The sequence below is a fragment of the Cherax quadricarinatus genome, chromosome 9, assembly GCF_038502225.1.
Source record: "Cherax quadricarinatus isolate ZL_2023a chromosome 9, ASM3850222v1, whole genome shotgun sequence".
NCBI classification, from domain to species: domain Eukaryota; kingdom Metazoa; phylum Arthropoda; class Malacostraca; order Decapoda; family Parastacidae; genus Cherax; species Cherax quadricarinatus.
Window position 1 is genome coordinate 30,224,335 of NC_091300.1, and position 16,556 is coordinate 30,240,890.

Here is a 16,556-nt window from a genome sequence, read left to right on the forward strand (position 1 = left end):
CGTAGTGGAGGTGGTAGTAGTAGCAGTAGTAGTGGTAGTAGTAATAACAGTGGTGGTGGTGGCAATAGTAGTAGTTGTAATATAAGTAGTGAAGCAGTGGAAAAGGTGGTAATAAGACAGCAGTAGTAGCGACAAAATAGTGATCTAGTAGAGTGTTAGGGAAGCAATGGTTGTAGTGGAGGTACTGTGACTTTTATTATTTAATATCCGAAAATTAATATTTACAGTTAGACTCTTGAAACCAACATGGGAGACTTCCCTTTAGGCATTGTTATACCCCTATCCACTTTCCTTTGATTACCACCTCGGGCACCACCCGACCACGAGAACCACCTTTCACTTGACTCGGTTCATTGGATCCTTCAGAACCACTCCTCGCTATGTCCGCCCAAACCTTTATACCAGTACGTTTTGCCATTGTTAGCACATCGTCCATATCAGATAGAGCAGCCGCTCTCTTCCTCGGCCCGCTTTCCTCCTCCATTACTACCTCCTGGAAGCTATCAGTATGCACGTCCGCCTCCACAGTATAGATCCTCACAGCAGTAGCTACTCCTTCCTCTGTCATTCCTCCCTCCACGTCTCCCAGGTCCTCAGCAGACTCGATGTTAATTACAAGTCCCTCCATGGACACCCCGCCTGGGGTGCCCAACAGGTCATGCAACACCGTATCGATCGTGGCCTCCACATCCTGAGCTTCTTCAGGCATCACTCCTCCCACATCCTCAGGTTCCAGCCCCGAGGAGCGCGGATTCCTTGGAAGAGGCACACAGGCATCCTCAAGCAACTCTGACCCGTCCACCTCCACATTCCAAGCCGGACTCAGCGAAGTCGTTTCCTTCCTTGACCCAGCCATCGCCGCCTGGACAACCGGAGCCTCCGTGTGACGTCCAGCCTCCTTAGTACCCTGCTGACAACCACACTGCGACGTAATGTGATCATAGGCCCTGCACACACGACAAGTGCAACGTTGCCCCTCGTAGGTGACCATCACTCGAGTCCTGAAGTCTTCTAAAATTACATGGGATGGAATAGGATGTCGCAACATCATTTTTGAAGTGAACGTTCCCTCAGGTAATCCAGCATATGTTCCTTCCATCGACTTCCCATCGAAGCCACGTGAACCGTTCCGTATCTTTCAAAACAGCTCGTGGGTCAGGCTCATCAGCCTCTGAAGGCCCATTTTTTATCTTGACCCATGTATAATAACGGGACACGTCGTGTAGTCGCACAGTCACGGGAGGATTTACATCAATACAAATATCCTGGTACCTGGCCACCAACTTCTCATAGACACTAGCGTTGCAAAGTTTGACGAAAATTCTGCATGCACCGTTTAAGGCCACACCATACAACTCTTCGTTCGCTATACCGTAGGTATCACAGATTATAGCAGGTAGTAGAACCTGAGCAGTTTGGGCATACAGCCCCACTGGTCAATTAGCAAGAACTCATTTAAAATTAAGTCCTTTCTAAAATTTTCTCTTATACGTTTTAAGATATATATTTTTCATTAATGTTAATGTAAAAAATTTTAATTTTGCACCAAAAGGAACTTAGAAAACTTACCTAACCTTATTATAACAAGAACAATTTATTTTAGCCTAACCCAACGAAATATATTTTAGATTTGTTTACAGTAATTTAATACTAAACAAACACAATGAAATATATTTTTTTCGTTAGGTTCAGAATGATTTTGGCGAAATTATTGCATACACAAATTTTTACTTGTTCTATATGGCAAGATGAGCGTTGCTATTTAAGCCAAGATCGCAAGTTCTGCCTATTCGGCACGACATATATATATTATATATATATATATATATATATACATATATATATATATATATATATATATATATATATATATATATATATATATATATATATATATAATGTCGTGCCGAATATGTAAAACTGGTCAATTAGCAAGAACTCATTTGAAATTAAGTCCTTTCTTAAATTTTCTCTTATACGTTTAAAGATATATTTTTTTCATTAATGTTAATGTAAAAAAATTTAATTTTGCACCAAAAGAATCTTTAAAAACTTACCTAACCTTATTATAACAAGAACAATTTATTTTAGCCTAACCCAACTAAATATATTTTAAATAAGTTTACAGTAATTTAATACTAAACAAACTCAGTGAAATATATTTTTTTCGTTAGGTTCAGAATGATTTTGGCGAAATTATTGCATACATAAATTTTCGCTTGACCTATATGGCAAGATGAGCGTTGCTATTTAAGCCAAGATGGCAAATTCTGCCTATTCGGCACGACATATATATATATGTATATATATATATATATGTATATATATATATATATGTATATATATGTATATGTATATATATGTGAGTGGTGCACTTAGGAGTCTGTGGAGACAAAGAACTTTGTCCTTGGAGGCAAAGAGGGGAATGTATGAGAGTATAGTTTTACCAACGCTCTTATATGGGTGTGAAGCATGGGTGATGAATGTTGCAGCGAGGAGAAGGCTGGAGGCAGTGGAGATGTCATGTCTGAGGGCAATGTGTGGTGTGAATATAATGCAGAGAATTCGTAGTTTGGAAGTTAGGAGGAGGTGCGGGATTACCAAAACTGTTGTCCAGAGGGCTGAGGAAGGGTTGTTGAGGTGGTTTGGACATGTAGAGAGAATGGAGCGAAACAGAATGACTTCAAGAGTGTATCAGTCTGTAGTGGAAGGAAGGCGGGGTAGGGGTCGGCCTAGGAAAGGTTGGAGAGAGGGGGTAAAGGAGGTTTTGTGTGCGAGGGGCTTGGACTTCCAGCAGGTATGCATGAGCGTGTTTGATAGGAGTGAATGGAGACAAATGGTTTTTAATACTTGACGTGCTGCTGGAGTGTGAGCAAAGTAACATTTATGAAGGGGTTCAGGGAAACCGGCAGGCCGGACTTGAGTCCTGGAGATGGGAAGTACAGTGCCTGCACTCTGAAGGAGGGGTGTTAATGTTGCAGTTGAAAAACTGTAGTGTAAAGCACCCTTCTGGCAAGACAGTGATGGAGTGAATGATGGTGAAAGTTTTTCTTTTTCGGGCCACCCTGCCTTGGTGGGAATCGGCCAGTGTGATAATAAATAAATATATAGATGTATATATATATATATATATATATATATATATATATATATATATATATATATATATATATATATATATATATATATGCAAAACAACCACTCTGAAAGAATAAGAAATTCCAAGCGCTTTCGTGACTACTCACGTGAGTAGTCACGAAAGCGCTTGGAATTTCTTATTCTTTCAGAGTGGTTGTTTTGCATATTCTGAAATCACCTGTTTACTGTGATCTTATTGCATATATATATATATATATATATATATATATATATATATATATATATATATATATATATATATATATATATATATATATATATAAATATATAAAATCCATACCATTTCATACATAAAGCCTGAAATGATGTATAAACCTAAGAACGCTTGTTTCTTCATACACAATACTCATGACAGCTGTGTTTAACAGTATAGGTAAACAAGCAAACACAATCATAAAATGTTAAAATAAACAGAAACATAAATTACAGAACACTACACAAATAACCCGCACATAGAAGAGAGGAGCTTACGATGACGTTTCGGTCCAACTTGGACCATTTACAAAGTCACAGTGACGAAAAGGAGAGCGGAAAGGGTATATATATAGGCAGGAGGTAGTATTAGTAGTAGTAGTAGTAGTAGTGGAGGTGGAAGGAAGTAGTACTGGGGAGGTAGTAAGAGGAGGAGGAGCCAGTCAAATACTAAGAGGAGAACTGCAAGGGAGCTAGGTGCCCACAGAGGGTAAGAGCAAGAACACCGAGGTATTGTACCTTTTTTTGTTATTTATAAATTACAGAAGACACAAACATAACTTAAGTGACGCCCTAACCACGGCCTCGAAAAATTAACCACAACCCACCTAGGAATATATGATCCATATGCATATACAATTTTACGAGTGCCGCAAAAAAAAAAAAAAAAGAAGTACATAGCAAGTTTCATGTAATTGTACACGTTTCCCTTAACGTGTAAACATTGCCTCCACCTGAATGAAGGTGAGGACCAACCTATAAGTGCAAACCATACATACCCCTAACACCAACATCCATCCAAGAACAGTTACAAGAAGGACCTAATATACACAGACACACACACCTACCATACCTTACTACACGATTAAGCCGTGAGGCAGAAGCCTGTCTCACACATCTTAACAAGCTAGGAACATGGAACAGTATTATAAAATATCAATACACAAAAGTTTACAGAGTAATGCAGTGTTTGTTGAAACCAAAACACCATACATAAAGGCAATAAAACAATACATACTTGCCAAAAGAACATAAATACAAAATAGCATAAGAGAGGTCAGCCATTGCAAGCCTTCTGAAACATATCACACCTGATATATGAACATAAGAACATAAGAAAGAAGGAACACTGCAACAGGCCTACTGACCCAAGCGGAGCAGGTCCATGTCCCCCCCCCCGGATTAGACCAATGACCCACCCCCCGGATTATCCCAATGACCCACCCAGTCTGGTCATCCCCACTCAAGGATGGAGCACTGTACCAGACCCAGCAGCAAAGCTAGTCAGGTCCAACTCACACCCACCCACACCCACTCATGTATTTATCTAACCTATTTTTTAAACTACACAACGTTTTAGCCTCAATAACTGTACTCGGGAGTTTGTTCCACTCATCCACAACTCTATTACCAAACCAGTGCTTTCCTATATCCTTCCTGAATCTGAATTTTTCCAACTTGAAACCATTGCTGCGAGTCCTGTCTTGGCTGGAAATTTTCAGCACACTATTTACATCTCCTTTATTTATTCCTGTTTCCCATTTATACACCTCGATCATATCCCCCCTAATTCTACGCCTTTCGAGAGAGTGCAGATTCAGGGCACTCAGTCTATCCTCATAGGGAAGATTTCTGATATATGGGATCATCTTTGTCATCCTCCTCTGTACGTTTTCCAGAGCATTTATATCCATTCTGTAATACGGTGACCAGAACTGAGCAGCATAGTCTAAATGAGGCCTAACCAAGGATATATAGAGTTGAAGAACAACCTGAGGACTTCTATTATTTATACTTCTGGATATGAAGCCAAGAATTCTGTTAGCTTTATTGCGAACACTAATGCACTGTTGTCTTTGTTTTAGATTACTGCTAACCAGAACTCCTAAATCCTTTTCGCAATCGGTAGTATTAAGTTCTACATTATTTAGTTTATATGTGGCAATACAAAAACACAATATATGCAATACAAAACACAATGGCATGTGAGTCAACAATATGCCTACAGCCCATACAGCTGCAACCCCAAGGCCCATCAAAATATAATATCATATCACATAATTATACCCAAAACCCCATAATCCATGCATAGCAACCATGTGGTTGAGCGACACATAAGAACAGACAAAACACTGTGTTATGCTAGATTACATCAACACCTTCGCATTCACTCATCATCCACCACACACAAACATAACACACACAACTAGCATCCCCAACGCCCATTCACACCCCCCTGGAAGACTAGCCCGTCGAAACCCCTGACGCTACAAAATTCCATAAATCCCTTATCGCAAAATCCCTGTAACACAGCGTAAATTCATTCTCCCATTTCCCTCCACATAACTCCTTATTACGGCACTTAGACCTGTAAAAAAGATGTAGCTAACGTCATTTTCCGTTCGTCCACTCCTGCGTCCCGTATTGTCCAAGAAATAAATACGTAATCTGTTACCAAATACGCCACTACATTCCGAACCCCCTATGTCTAAACTTAACACCTGCAAGACCGGCAATCCCCACTCCCCCCACGAACAGAATCACACGACCGAACCATTCCCTCACAACACCAAGTCGTTCACAAAAATAAACCACATGAAATGCTGTGTCGTCCCCACCACACGCACTGCACTCCCAACACTTCCCTGAGCCTCCTGTTATATAAAACTACCCCTGACGGCAAAATCCCATGTAAAAATCGAAACATTACCTCCCGTACACATGGTTGTATATGCAGCATCTTTAAGCATACCCAAATATCTCGCCATGCATACGTAGGGTATGCCCCCTCCACTGCAGCCACTTCCCGACCCCTCCCCACCCTCTCAAGAACCCCCACCTTCATACGTTTTGGATCCCGAACTAACATGGCCACGCAACATGGCCTCACAATCCTGTAAATCCTTACCCCCTCACCACCGTCTCAAATCCTCATGCACCCTACCTATCCTTCCCCCACCCTCTCCCTCCCGCAGGAAACTCCTTTTCACATACACACTCATAAATCTTCGTTCCAGTGGAATAAGTCCCAGACCACCCTGGCTAAGCAGAAGCGTGACCAACCCTCTACTTAACCAATCACAGCCTGAACCCCAGATAAAATGAAAAGCCCTATGCAACAATAGCCAAACATCACAAGGCACCAAAGGGTACATGATAGCAACATGCCATACTTTACTGTACAAGAGTACGTTAGCCACGATCACTCTTTGATGCAACGTGAGATGCAATCCCTCGAGCCGTCTCAGCACATGATCCACAATGCTCTCCAAATTAACCCCTCTGTTACAAAAAATGCGATTTCTAATAAGCATAGAGATCTCCAGTGCATACTGGAAAGGACTGCCCTTCTAGCATCCAGCCTGTTACTGGGTTTTTGTAACAAGTAGTCAGTATCCTGGTCCAATTATCCATTAGAATTCAGTAAGATTCAATAGTGCTTCAGGATTAAAACTGGTAGGCTACTAACTAAAGAAATTAAAATTTAATGTTTATTAATAGTAAAATTGTCTAGGCGTATATTATCAAATTAAATTAATGTAATGAACATAATCAAAATAATCACTTCTCTCGTGTACAGTAATATTGTGCTGAAGGCACATATCACATTTATATGTCTTAAGTTCCGTCTGGTACATTAACATTTAATAATACATATATATATATATACAAATAAGTTTGTGTGTATGTGTGTAAGTGCTCTAAGTAGTTCACTATGTCTGAAGAATCGACTAGACTTAACCAGTGACTGACTAAAAGTCCTCACATATACTAACTACTAACCTGGCAATCAGAACAGCTTGCTTGAACAATAAAACTACTGATAAACCGAACAGCAATATAACAAGCAAAAGTGACACAATCAGAAACAAGGAGATAATATAATGACACTAAGTAGGGACCATCTGCAGATCCTCCACAAAAGTCACAAAACTCCCATACTACTAAATCTAAGTTCAGCATAAGAAAATCCCTGACTGTGACAGCACACAGATACCAGTACAAATTAGGTAAGGAGCTACAGCTCAGGACCTGAGTTTCTCAGAGTGCCTGTGCAACACACAACCTCAGTACAACGTCGAAAATCACTAAGTTTAGGCAATGTTCTGTGAACAGAGTTCCACAGAACCAACAAGAAAGCGACAGAGACAATCTTCCAACAAGGGCCAGCAAGGGAGAGCTAGGCAAGTCTTGTTCAGAGAATGTCCAACAGACAAGAGAGTGAGCAGCCCAGACAGACTACTCCAGGCGAGGTGTGAACACCCCCCCCCTTTGATCATGTGACTCCGTGCTGCTGCTGCCCAGCAACACCGAGAAGCCGGCAGGGAAATGAGCAACGAGCGGGGCAATAATTACAGTAGTTAGACAATCAAGACTTGAACTATGAACACTGAATAATATATATAAATGTGACATCCTACCTAATAAATATAACTAAGTCAAATAATAATAAAAAGCAATATATTTACGATTTAGCTATTACCGCAAATATGAGCAATATAAAATAATATGAACAGGTAATATACATTATATACATTGTGACCCATTCAGGGGTTGCAATACCCTCTCACCTCTCTCGCATTCTTTGCATACACAACTCCACAAATCTTAACCTGATCCACAACACTCCACCCGCCCCTGTCTCCCCGTCCACCTGAATCCAGTCCCCAATTTCCATAAACTTTGACTTCGCCATATTAATTTTCACCCCTGTAGCCTCTCCAAACATGGCCACAACCCTCTCCACACATCTTAAACCCTCTTCCCCCACTAGAACCGTTGTATCATCAACATAACCTACAATACCTGGACCCCCGGCATGGTCCCCACCCTCTACCCACTCCCTCACACACCGCTGAACCGCCCTATAAAATGGATCCTGTAAACATGCGAACAACAATTGCGAGAGAGGGCAACCCTGTCGCAAACTCCTGACCATCTGAACTTTCGTTCCCCCTTCCATTGACCTGCACACACATACACGCCCCCCAATACAAAGTCTTTGCCCAGGACACGATTTCCTCCCCAAACCCCTGCCATCTCATAAACCTCCACAATGCTTCCCTTTCCACACTATCATATGCTGCCCGCCAATCCAGCACTAACACTCCACCCCCTCCCCACCCCTGCCACTGCTCTATAAAGCCTCTAATCAACTCGTGACCCTCATACATAGACCTACCCAGTACCCCATACTGACCCTCATCTATAACCTTATCAATTATCGCTTTCAATTGATTTCCTAAAATTTTTGCAAATAACTTATAATCGCAGCACATGAGTGATATAGCCCTATAATCCTGCACAGTAGATTGTTGGGCCCCTTTTGGCACTAACACCACGACTGCCACCCGTTGCAATTCCCCCATCACCCTTCTCCATTTCAAGACATTAAACAACCTCGCTAAAAAGTCCTTTAAAACCCCCCAGTGCATGACATAAGAATCACTCGGCAAACCATCTATGCTTGGTGCTTTACCCAAGCTCATGTCCAACAATGCTTGCTACACCTCACTCTCTAGAACAGAACCCCCTAAAACCTCCCAATCCTCGCTCTCAAGCCCACATTGCATCCAACATCCCATGTCCCATAGAGCTGCTTCATTTATGCCCACACTTGTTATATATGACCTAAACCATGCATCAACATAACCACTCATACCCTCTGTCGTGACCAACACTTGACCCTCCTGATACCCCACCATCCCCACATGCATACACAATCCCATCACTTCTGTGGCCACTCTCCTGTCTCTGCCCCCTGAAAACACAGGCTGACGGCCGATACCCCTAGAGCACCTCCTCCAAACCTTCCAACACCCACGCACCATCAAAACGATCATTTTGCAAGACCCGTATAGTATCTTTTAACCCTCAATTTCCACAACAGGGAAGTCTGCACCTCTACCCCTATAACAATTACTCAGCTGCCCTTCAAGATACCCTATAAGCCCATACACCAGCTGATTTTCCTCCCACCCAAGTTGAACATAGCAATCCCTAATGCACGTCTTAGCCACTGTTTCCCATCAACTAATCCCCCTCCCCATGCACCCCATTCCAGAAACTTACCCACAATTTTGCAAACAACTCCTGCCCATCCCCCCCTTGGAGCAACTGGACATTCAATTTCAAATAACCCTTAGGCAATCCGTCCCACCCCAAATCCACCAAGCCTCCCCGATGGTCAGAGAAAGCCATGTCCAACACGCTAACCCACCTAATTTCAACCGTGTGAGGCACATACAGTCTGTCAAGCCTAGCTGCTTACCCACAACATACAAAAGTGTGCTCAAACCCCCTTCAGCACCCCCACATCTATTAACCCCACCCCAGTCAACAAATCCCCCAATACCACAGAACGAAACCCCCGCACCCCATGGTTCTACATCCTTACACCTGATGACAATTCCAATCACCTCCTATAACTGTCACCGCAGGAAGAGACCGCAGATGATATACTAAGACCTCCCTCACGAACTGATTCTTCACACGACCCTCCCCCTCCACCGGTCCATGCACACACGTAAATGCGGCCCTATCCCTCCCCCATAACCCCTCGACCCTGACCACCCTCCCTTCCCCACCGCCTCTCACAATGCCACACAACAAACGGGTTAATCTCCCTAATCAGTATTACCACACCTTTCAATCTCGTTGTGTGTGCCACATATGCATGAAACCCATCTATCTTTAACTCACATCCTGGCTTATAACTGTGTTCCCACACGAACACATCTATTCTGTAACACACTAAAAATTCACAAAACCACTTACGCTTCCTTGCAGACCTCAAACCATTGATATTGAGTGTTAGGCACTTAGAGAAAGAGGGTTTTCCTTTTGACACCCTTCTTCCCCATCCATTTGTTACTTCCTCTGTCCCCCCTCCCTTAGAATATCCTTTCACTGGGCCCTGCCCCTTAGAACCACCAGGACCTTTCAGCGTCACATCCACCCACGTCTTTTTCTCAGTTCGCTGAGCAGGTGTCAGCACGTCCTCCGTGTCAGAAGAAGCAGCTACACGCTTCCTTGACCCACTGTCCACCTTCATCAAATCTTCTGGAGGGCAGGCCTGATGTACGTCCTCCTCCACAGCATGAACCTGCACGTCTACAGCAACACCAGCTTCTGATATACTGCCGTCCACCACACCTGCATCTGCTGCAGACCCAAGAGCTAGTGCAATATTCGGCACAGCACTCACGCCCTGGGCACCCAACAGATCATCTAAGACAGAGGCGACTGAGGCCTCCATGTCACTATCGTCCACTGCCGGTACCTCCTTGCCATCCTCAGGGTCTGTCTCTGAAGAAGGTGTTCCCCAGGGAAGCGTGTTACAAGCAGTCTCTGTCATCTCAGTCCTCTCCACCTCATCACTCCACTCCATGCCTGGCGAAGGCACTGACACACAAGGCGGAGCCGGCTCTTCACGAACCTCCCGGCCCTCTGCATGTTGCCCATCATCCCTGGGGCCCTGTCGGCGATCACACTGCGCAGCTATATGATTGTGCACTCCAAACAAGTGACAGGTACATTGTTGCCCAGCCTAAGTCGCCATCACCTGGATGCGGAAGGCTTCCAAGATGACGTATGATGGTATGAGATGTCTTAACGTCATCTTCAATGTGAATGTTCCATCGGGGAGCCCAGCATACAGTCCGTCAGACTACCTCCCGATTGTAGCCATACGTATCTTGCCAAATTTATCAAAAGCTGCACGGAGATCCGCTTTGTCGGCCTCAAAAGGCATATTACGGATTTTCACCCATGAGTAATAATGTGAAACATCATGGAGATTCACAAACACTGCAGGGTTGACAGGAAGACTGACATCCTGATACCGGTTCACCACCGTCTCATAAACACCGGCAGTGCAGAATTAATTAAGTTGTCTAAGCGTATATTATCAAAGTAAATTGAAGTAATCAACTTAATATAATTTAGGATACAAGTTGCTACACTTCTCTCGTGTACAGTAGTATTGTGCTGAAGGCACATATCACATCTTTATGGCTTTTAAGTACCGTCTGGTACATTGTTAGCATTTAATAACATAATGCAAATATATACAAGTAAGTTTGTGTGTATGTGTGTAAGTGCTCTAAGTAGTTCGCTGTCTCAAGACTCGACTAGACTTACCCAGTGACTGACTAAACAGCTTGCTTGAACAATAAAATGACTGATAAGCTAAACAGCAATATAACAAGCAACAGCGACACAGAATCAGGAACAAGGAGATAATATAACGACACTAAGTAAGGACCATCTGCAGATCCTCCACAAAAGTCACAAAACACCCATACTACTGAATCCCCGACTGTGACAGTACACAGATACGAGTACAAATTAGGCTGGAAGCTACAGCTCAGGACCTGAGTTTCTCAGAGTGTCTATGCAACACACAACCTCAGTACAACGTAGAAAATCACTAAGTCTAGGCTATGCTCTGTGAACAGAGTTCCACAGAACCAACAAGAAGAAAGCGACAGAGACGATTTTCCAACAAGGGCCCTCAATGGAGAGCTGGAGAGGGACCTCTTGTTAGAAGCAACGTCCAACAGACCATATGCAGCACAGGCCAGGCAGACTCTACTGCAGGTGAGGTGTGATCACCCCACCTTGATCACGTGACTCCGTGGACTGCTGCTGCCTAGCAACTACAGAGAAGCCGGCAGGGAAACAAGCAGAGCGATAGTTAGACAATGTTGTCAGCTACTTAACACTCGAACTATGATCACTGAATAATATATAAATGTTACATCCTACCTAATAATATAACTAAGTCAAATAATAATATAAAACAATATATTTATGATTTAGCTAATATCGCAAATATAAGCAATATAAAATTATATGAACAGGTAATATACATTATATGCATTGTGACCTATTCAGGGGTCACAATAATATATATATATATATATATATATATATATATATATATATATATATATATATATATATATATATATATATATATATATATATATATATATATATACATTATATATATATATATATATATATATATATATATATATATATATATATATATTTATATATATATATATATATATATATATATATATATATATATTTATTATATCTAGATATATATAGTATATATATATATATTATATCTAGATATATATATATATATATATATATATATATATATATTATATATATATATCTATATATAATATATATATATATATATATATATATCTAGATATATATATATATATATATATATATATCTAGATATAATATATATACTACTATATATATATATATATATATATATATATATATATAGTTGTATATATATATATATATATATATATATATATATATATATATATATATATATATATATATATATATATATATACTATATATATATATATATATATATATATATATATATATATATATATATATATATATATATATATATATATATATATATATATATATATATATATATATATGTATGTATATTTATATATATAATCACTGAAGACAGTATACTATGCAAATACTGTAGGCTGTGCTTATGTAATTAAAAATAGGCAATTATACATCCGCATACACTACCACAATTGTGAGATAACTCATTGAGTGGTGTGGCGTGCGACAAGCACGTTACAATTTATTCGACGTTCATCACACACCTATAGCCATGTCTTCTCAACCAGCGAACTGGCAGTTCTGGATATAGCAGTTCTGTGGTCCCACTGCTGTATTAATTGTCCAGCTCAATCAACCAACAGCGTGAAAGTTGACCTGCCAGACGAAGTGATGTTTTACTTACGTCGTGCCTGTGGGTCAGACGCTCACTTAGGCTGGTCTTGTCCACTCATACTCTCTTGTATTCTGAAGTGTAACCTGCTGTTATAATGACTGTTTGCTCTGTCTGCTATGTCTTATTGTTATACTGCTGATTTAATTCTGTAAATATTGTACATATCGTGGTGAAGGAATATACAGGTAAAGAAAACCCTCTGTGTTTGTCTACCCCTTTATTGTCAGGTTGCTCTTTGACTTCTGACTTTAGTTATGGGTACAACAGGTCTTGAATTTTCTACCTGTGCTCGTTATAACTGTATAGCACCAGTGTGGAACCCTTACATAGTTAAACAAAAAAATACTTGATAAAGTCCAAAAGTAATGCATTAAGGCTGGTAATTGAGCGAGAAGACCGAGATGATAGGAAATAATGAGAACTAAATCTTGCTCTTGGTAAAAATAAGAACCAGAGAGCATGTAGTCACGGGTAATGGGAAGGCTGCAGAGCACAAGCTCTTTTTTATGGAAAATTATTAACCCTAGTTAGCCACAAAGCCATCAAGAAGCTTCTCACTGAAGTGTTAATTAAACAGTAGATAAAGGTAGATTGAAACAAAGCAGAATTTCAGTCCAGAAAGCAAAAATAAAACACACACACACACACACACACACAATAGTCTACAGTTGAGCAGGAAGATAAGCTTTTAACTTTGTCGTAATTATCATCACCAAAAACTCTGGTTCAGAGAAAACCCTGGACACTAGAAAGACATCCTCGTCACCCTTGAGGCAGCGAGAACCTCATCTTAGAAGAGAGGAAGAGTCTCTTGATTTATTTGGAAAGGCAGATTTATTTGGATCATGTTACTTCTTTTTTTTTCAGAACATATTTTGAGTTAGTAAAAAAATGAATACATATGTGCGTGGTCTGTTACGTCGCTCACAGTGTACAGCAATGTTACAAATCTATTTTTCAACACCCTAAATGTACTCTAAAATCTAGTCCTCATTACATACTAATTTGTATGTAATTGCTAATACTGTGGACATCAAAGACTAAAATTATTTTTTAAAAGTTTTGATTATTAATTCATGCTTGTGCTTTTGTCAGAGAAATAATACAATACAAAGCATTACGTGGCATGGTGTTTATCTGTTTGCTAAACACAACCATGACAATACATTACCCAAATTTCTGTATCCATTAACAAATTTTTTTTCACCGATTCCTCAGCATTGCTGCAATTTTCTTCCCCTCATTTATTCTGCGATTCAGATTGTTCTCCTTGTTCTCCATTCTCAATTGTTTATATGCAGTCAGACACGCCATGCTCATTCCTGATGTCCATTTTGTCATTCCCTAGAATTCCACTTACTTTCATTCCCTTGCTTTTGTCACAAGTCACTTTTCAACTTCCATCTTTCACACACCTTTACCAACTCCCCCATCAACTTCTCTTCCGAATTTCCCGAAACCACCGTGTCATTTTCATACGGTTTTTATTTCATTGACGGGATCATATAGCACCTGTGGAATGGGATTCAGATTTAATCCCAGGAAGGGCAGTTACGTATTGTCAAGATATAGATAATATATAGTATGAGCATCTCTCAGCTACTCTGCACCATCGTACCTTTTATAAACTCATGAAACCACTACGGCGACAGCACATATCACGTTTAATATCAGCATTTGCTGGAAGTTAATAATGTTTACCTGTTGCCTGAAGCTGGTTACGTGGGTCATCGGCCCCGCCGTCCCCTTCTCCTGACCAAGCCTCCTGATGGTCTGATCAGTCGGGTTTTTGATGCAGTCCAACGTAGGCACCACACATTCAAAACATTAAAGATTCTTATTCAACACTTGCCACATCTGATAAAGTTACTTAACAGTATATACAGTTCAGGACAGTTATTAAAGAAAACCTGTCGCCACGGTGACATCATGATGATGAAGTCACTCGTGGCGAAACGTGTCCTTCAATACATGTTCTGAACTGTTCACAAGTGTCTTTGGCCACAGCTTGGCTGTATCACCACACCATTTACAACCATTTGCCACATCTTTCACCAATTCACCCTATTTACCAAATCCATCAATGTAATAAGTAACTCCGCTTCATCATATATATACATCCCTCTTAAGCGTAAAGTATAAACATTTGATTTGCATATTCTCTTCTCTTTCTGAGGTCACAGCGTTCCTCGCCAGTCTTACTGTCTTTAAGCTCACTTCCATTAGTGATCAGGATTAATTTTATTGGAGAGCTTTCACACCTCTCAGTACGCGTGGAAGAGGATAAATAAAAGGTAGAGGTAGAAGGAAGAGAAACGGGAACAAGCATGGGATAACGAATGTATTGAAAAGGAAGGGAAAGATGGATAAAGAAAATTAAGAATGGGTATTAAAAAAGGAAATGAAAGGAAGTTAAACGGAAGACGGGAAAAGAGCATAATTAGTAAGAAAGAAGGAAAATATAGATCAAGGAAAGAGAACAAGACCAAAATAAAAAAGAAAAAGGAAAGGAAAAGGGACAAAAAGGAGAAACAAAGGAGAGGGAGGATAAAGAAAAAGGGAACAGGCAAGGGAAAGAAGAAAAGAATTTACAACGAACACACGAAAAAAAATGGTTTCCGGAACAGTGTCAGGCCTCTCTAACGGTAATCTGTTAAGCTGGCGTCAGCCAACTTAACAGATTAACGTTAATCATCGCCAATGTCGCGATGATTATTAAGCTTGTTATGGTACTTCTAATAGAGTAATAACAGAGTAATAGAGTTTCAGACACCGTCCCCACCGTCACCCTCAAAACGACCTGAAGTTAACACTACTCAAGGAGAGCGAACGCCCTCGTAACCGCAGAGAAGTTCTCTTGAAGCATTTGCTCTCTTTTAATTAACTCTCCCAGGGCGCAAGACTTAAATAGATTTCGCATTTTTTATTTCATTTGGTTGCTGTAGGAAAAAAATGAGAAGGTTCGTTCAACATCACCAAGTGCGTCGTACGACAATAAAAAAAAAGATGAACAGGATCTACAACGTGACACACAATGCAACACCGTAAGTTACATTGTAGAATCTTTGGATATTCGAAAATTTTCCTTTGATCGGTAGAAAGTAAAAAGCTCTGAGAGAGAGAGAGAGAGAGAGAGAGAGAGAGAGAGAGAGAGAGAGAGAGAGAGAGAGAGAGAGAGAGAGAGAGAGAGAGAAAGAAAGAGAGAGAGAATGTTGTAAGAATAAAAAAAATCGTCCTTATATTTATTACAATTTACATAAGTGTTTTAACACAAGCTAATCAGCAGTACATGCAAGTTACTCATTATATATTATGTGAGTTATGGCTGTGAAGAGATGTGATGAATTGGTAGCAGCAGGTGGTGATGAACAGTAGTTATGTGGCAGGTGGTGAT